General features: G+C 34.1%; 1 pseudogene across 1 annotated transcript; it reads left to right on the top strand.

The window, feature by feature from the left end:
* Window positions 1-5,304: 5,304 nt before the first annotated feature.
* Window positions 5,305-5,838, top strand: LOC100586212 (annotated as a pseudogene). The gene has a single exon (XR_004031065.1). The product of XR_004031065.1 is annotated as a 40S ribosomal protein S15 pseudogene (transcript).
* The last annotated feature ends 421 nt before the right edge of the window (window positions 5,839-6,259 follow it).

The following is a 6,259-nucleotide window of genomic DNA, read 5'->3' as shown; positions in this document are numbered from 1 at the left end:
TTAAATGAGCTGATGGCATGACAAAATGCCTACACTGTTATTCTGTGTATACATTTCAAAATATAACACTCTATGTATATAACATAGTAATTTTGCAGTAAAAATCATATAATTGCATGCATGAGTATGAGTAACCATGTCAGTGTTAAATTTCTAAAGATGGAAAATACTTCAATGGATGCTGCTATTATAGTGTTTCCATTTTGGAGATTTACTATTCAGTAATTTGTAAATACATTCATGTATTTACTCTTCAGTTATTCTTCAATAGGACAATGTTTATGAAATATACCATATTTTTAGTGCTAATAACCATTTTCTTATTTGCAAAATAATTAGAACGTATGGATTGTCTTTTTGCTTTAGATCATTCAAATAAGTAAAATAGAAACTAGAGGACCCTATCTGGTCTAAGTACCATTAGAATTTGCCAAATGGCTGTTAGGCTGAAGGGGTTTGTTAAAAAGGAAAACAAGCATGTGGAAAAAAGGAATATATTATATTATCAACAAAATGCCAAATTATGAGTCAGCGGACCTAGGTTGCAGGTCCACTTGTTTTGCATTTTGGCTTGAGGCAAATACTGTTTCTCTTATCAGTCTCTTAATATAGAAAATATGATAGTCATATTAGATGCTATCTGATGTCCTTTTAAACTTTAAGATTCTTTTAAAAGTTTATAAAGCTCAATGCTAAAATTTTAAGACCGTAAAAATTCAATACTGGCTTTTTTAGAAGAACTGCCTATGTAGCCTGCATGCTTTTGTCATGATTTTCTTTTCTTTCCCAACGTGGAAACAAAGCATACTGTTAAATTTTGTTACATTTTTATACTTATATTTTTATATGTTCAATATTTTAACCACATAATTTGCAATTATGGCTGAGACATAGACAGTTATAACTTGAAGTGATTTTAAAATGTTAAAAACGGTATGGGCTATTTTCTACATCAAATACATTTTCCAAGAAAATAAGACTCAAGGATGTGTTCCTCTGTGATTTAAGATCTCCTTTATTCACAATTTTGAAATTCTTAATAACAAACCCTTCTTAATAAATGAGAATTTAAATAATATGAACTTCTATCATATGATCCTTGGTGAATGTATGCAAAATTGTGTGATTCAGTAATTGTAAATAACAGTTATATTATCCAAGGAAGATAATATATTCATTTAAGCTGATTAAAACTTTTTTAATAGACAATCTTGGCGATCTGTTGAACGCGTGTTACATTACATTCTATCCTTAGCTATTGATATCACTGTTTCAAAATTATGTCTAATGAAGATATTCTGAATGTTTATTCAATGAAAGAGGATATTTGCTCAAATAACATTGAAACACTTTTTCACTAAAGCAATATAATGCAAATGAGTATTGGCAGTGTACTTAGTGAATATTTCCTACTGGTCTAAACAAAATGGAAGAAAAAATGCAACAAGTGCAATTAAATGAACAAAGGAGATTGTTTACCCAGAACACTTGCTTTTAAGGATTGGAATACATATTAAAACATAATTTTGCCTAGTGTATTAGTTGGCCAAACCTGTGTTGGGGCTCAAGAAATAATACCCCAAAATGAAGGCCTTAGGGGCAGGAATTTTTCTCTGACTTTCTCCTGCCTTCTTGTCTCTCAGTCCCATAATTTTAATGTTGTTTTGATCACTTCCCGTATTTGTTGGAAATAACATAAAATTCCTAGACAAGGTCCTTGCATAGTCCATTTGTTGTGCATTGTGGTATTTTCTTAAACATCTCACCCAATAATTGGGCACTCGCTTTAATAACGCATATCACTATAATTTTTTTTCTTCTATATGGAATCATTATGGGTCTATTAGAATCACCTACATTCTTCAAAGACTTTTCTACTACCTTAGAAGAAATTGTCAGTTAATAAGGTGTTGAAAATAGTAGTAATGATGCCCAAAGCATATAAACAAATTGATCTAGAAATAAGTCTTTTTGAGATAATAGCTATGACAAGACTCTACAATCTCTCACCTACACTTGCGTACAATGTGAATGTTTTGCTAGTACCCACAGGCAAATTAATTATAATAGGTTGTCAGTTGAGTATTAAATTTGGAGTAAAAATGTTTGCAAGTTGTTATTGGGAATATGCAAATAGGGATTGTTCACATAACAAATAATAGCAGAAGCAGTATTTTAGCTAGCCGAAGGCAGTAAATCAGAATAAAAGAGCAGAATAAGTGGATTTTTCCTTAGGAGAATATATACACTTTTAAAATGTTTAGGCAATCACTTAGAGCAAATTAACATAAAATTATAAAAACAGTCTAAGACAACTGCAATCATATTTAGAATAAAATAAAATGTATCAATTTAAGAAGAACTATTATTAACCAAAAAGTAGGAAAAAAAGAAAAAAACTAAAGCACTTAAAAGTAAATAGAAGATAAAAATGTTTATATAATAACCCATATTTATAATTCATTAATTATTAATTAAAACATTGAACACATAAAATGAAAGTAGGGAGTAAAGGTAAATAAAGTACATCGGACCCTACCTCTCCAGCAAATTACAACCCAAAACCCTAGTCATAATAGAAAAACAGCTATTAGAAGATTCTGAAAGTTATAGAAGGGAAGGTATAATATTTAGAAACCTCGACACTATAGAGAAGACATAATTCTGAGAAGCCTGAGTTCTTTGCATTCTATTTATCCCATCTTGGATGCAAGTGCAGTAAGCAACTCAGAAATACCAACCAATATAGATACAAAAAGAAAGAAAATCATCTAGAAAAGCCCATTGTTTGTAATCACAGGACCAGGAGAGAGGACTTGAGGGACATAATATATATTCTTCCATTTAACAGCTTTATTGAGCTAAAATTTATATATTATGACCTACTCTCATTTCTAGTCTATATATCAACTATTTCTATCAAATTTATCAATTTCTACCATCATAAATTTAAATCAGTTTCAGAGAATCTTCATCACCACAGTAAGATCCTGATGCTCATTTATATTTCCTGTTCCTAACTCCTATCCCAAGGCACCACTGCTATATTTTCTGTCTCTATAAATTTACCTTTTCTGGGCATTCCATATAAGTGGAATCATATATAATGTGGCCTGTTATGTCAGACCACTTTCTCTTAGCACAGTATTATGAGGTTATCCGTATAATAGTGCATCAGTAGTTTACTTCATCTTATTGTTAAATAGTATTCCATTATTTAAAGGTAAAGCATGTTATGTATATATTCACCACTAGAGGGAAAGATATGTATATTGATTCCAGTTTTTGGCCATTATGTATAATCTTACTATGAATATCTGCATACAAGTCTTTGTGTAGGCTTGTTTCCTGGGAATTTGCCAGGATTCCCAGGAGTGGAATTGCTGGGGCAAGGAGTAACTTTATGTTTAACTTTTAAAGAAACTGCCAGTTTGTTAATGATATTGCACCATTTTACATTCCTTCCAGCAATGTACGAGGGCTTCCAATGTTTATGCAGATTCTTGTCAACATTTATTTATCTGTCTTATTAATTATAGGCATTTTAGTGAGGGCGAAATGGTATCTCATTGTGATTCAGTTTTTATTTCCCTAATGACTAATGATATTGAGCATCTTCTCATGTGTGTGGTAGCCATTCATTTGTCTTCTCTGATTATTAAATATCTCATCGTATTTTTTTCTCAGTTTTTAAATTGTGTTGTATCCCTTCTTATATTGAGTTGTAAGTGTTCTTATAAATTTTATATACAAGCCCTTTATCAAATATTTGTTGCGTATATATTTTTTTCACGGTTTGTTGCCTGTATTATAATCTTTGGTGTCTTTTGAAGTAAAAATGTTTTGAATTTGGTTGAGGTGTGTATTTATCTATTTTTAATGAACTGCGATTTGGTATTATATCTACAAAAAGTCTTTGCCTAACATAAGGTCTCAGTAATTTTCTTCTATTTTCTTTTCTAAAAGTTTTTTTTTTTAACTTTTGCATTTAATTATGTTAGGTTTTGAGTTAATTTCTCTGTATAAGGTATTAAGGGTCTCAGTTCACTTTTTATGTGCTTAGGCAATTGTTACAGCAACATTTACTGCACAAATCACAGACCATATTTTGACAATTAATTGCTTTAGTGCCTTCATGATAATGAATTGACAAGAAATATAAGAATTTATGTCAGCATTCTTATTTTTATATATCTTTATGTTTTTCCTTAGTTAACACCATACTCTCAAAGCTATAGTTTCTGTAATAATTCTTTAAATTTAGAAGAAGTGACTATTCTCCAAAGCTGTTTGGTTTTTTTTCCAAATTGTTCTTTTTATTATAGTATTGTGCATTTTCACATAAATTTTAGAAACAGCATATCAAATTCCACAAAATAGCCTGTTGGGATTTTGAGAGGAATTGTGTTGATGCTCTAGATTAATTTGGAAAGACTTATTTGGAAAGAATTTGTTAATTCATGTACGTGAGATAGCACTTAAATATTTAAATATTCTTTAATTTTCTTCAGCAAAATTTTGTTATTTTTAGTCTATACACCGTGAAATTCTTTTGTTAAATTATCCTATTTTATTCTTTTTTGATGCTGTTGTGAATGTAACCATATTCTTACTTTTATTTTTGGATTTATTGTATCATATATAGAGATGATACTGATTTTTGTATATTGATCTTTTATCCTGCAACCTTGCTTCCTGGACTCTTTTGATTATATTCCACCTGCTATGGCCACTAACAGAGGACTATCCCTCCCTCCTTACTTTGGTAGTTGCTGCAAACAGGCAACAATTACCTTCTCCTTTTAACAACTCCTTCTCCTCTTAATTCAGATTTGTCACCAATGAGATTGTTGGGGCAGGATACGGGTGATTGCCTACAATCAGCATATAGGCAGTGGCCTTCTTTACTACTGTCATTTGTTGGCAGGCAATTATGGGCCAGTGTTCCAATGACTAACGCTATGTGCTAACAAAAGTACATAACAAAAAGGTGGTGCCTTTCCACCTCTCCAAGAGCTACTGATGCTAAGGGGACAGTGAGACAGAGCCCCGTAGACTAGCCTCAATTAACACTTAGTAGCAAACAGTAGCGAAAAATAGTGCTCTTATCCATTCTCACTGGGAGCTGCTAACAAAGAAACTTATAAATGGTGCCCTGTGGATGGACTTCCCTTGTATTAGGTAAAAACAAGCAAAGATGTGGTTATCCTCTTCCTTCAAGCCAGAATGGCTGCAGCAGACAGAGCAGAGTGGAGCCCCATCCACTATCTATAATGTACAGTATGAAAACTCAAGCAGGATAACTGCGCAGGCGCGGACCAGAGCGATCTTTTCTGAGGAGCCGGCAACATGGCAGAAGTAGAGCAGAAGAAGAAGCGGACCTTCCGCAAGTTCACCTACCGCGGCGTGGACCTGGACCAGCTGCTGGACATGTCCTACGAGCCGCTGATGCAGCTGTACAGTGCGCGCCAGCGGCGGCTGCTGAACCTGGGCCTGCGGCGGAAGCAGCACTCCCTGCTGAAGCGCCTGCGCAAGGCCAAGAAGGAGGCGCCGCCCATGGAGAAGCCGGAAGTGGTGAAGACGCACCTGCGGGACATGATCATCCTGCCCGAGATGGTGGGCAGCATGGTGGGCGTCTACAAAGGCAAGACCTTCAACCAGGTGGAGATCAAGCCCCAGATGATCGGCCACTACCTAGGCGAGTTCTCCATCACCTACAAGCCAGTAAAGCACAGCCGGCCTGGCATCGGGGCCACCCACTCCTCCCGCTTTATCCCTCTCAAATAGTGGCTCAGCTAATAAAGGCACACATGGTTCCAAAAAAAAAAAAAAAGAAAACTCAAGCAGAAGTGACACCATTCTTATTCCAACTAGAGTACAAAGGTACAATCACAAAGGGAAAAGAGTTAGATAAAACAACCATTTAAAATTGTGTATAAATTCCTCAACCCATCTCAAGTTGCCTATTTGTGAAACCAATCAGAATCAAATGGTAAATGCTTTGGGAATGTAACTTCGGTGTAAATGTAACTTTGGTGTAAACTACCTCCAAAGTTTCAGAATGATCTTTTGGTATTGCACAAACCCAGTGGATTAGAATAGCCCAACAAAGATTTTCAAAATTAAATGAGTATTTAAGCCACAGCCCACAAAAGTGGGCCAATGTGTGCTCTCTATATAAAAGTGTGTTTCAATGATGGAAGATCATCCATGAAATAGGCAACAGTCTTATAATGTAATACTCAAAATATTTAGGATA

Source organism: Nomascus leucogenys, chromosome 7b (assembly GCF_006542625.1).
Source record: "Nomascus leucogenys isolate Asia chromosome 7b, Asia_NLE_v1, whole genome shotgun sequence".
Classification (NCBI taxonomy): domain Eukaryota; kingdom Metazoa; phylum Chordata; class Mammalia; order Primates; family Hylobatidae; genus Nomascus; species Nomascus leucogenys.
Note: the sequence above shows the minus strand (reverse complement) of the source record. Positions and strands in the feature narration are given on the sequence as shown.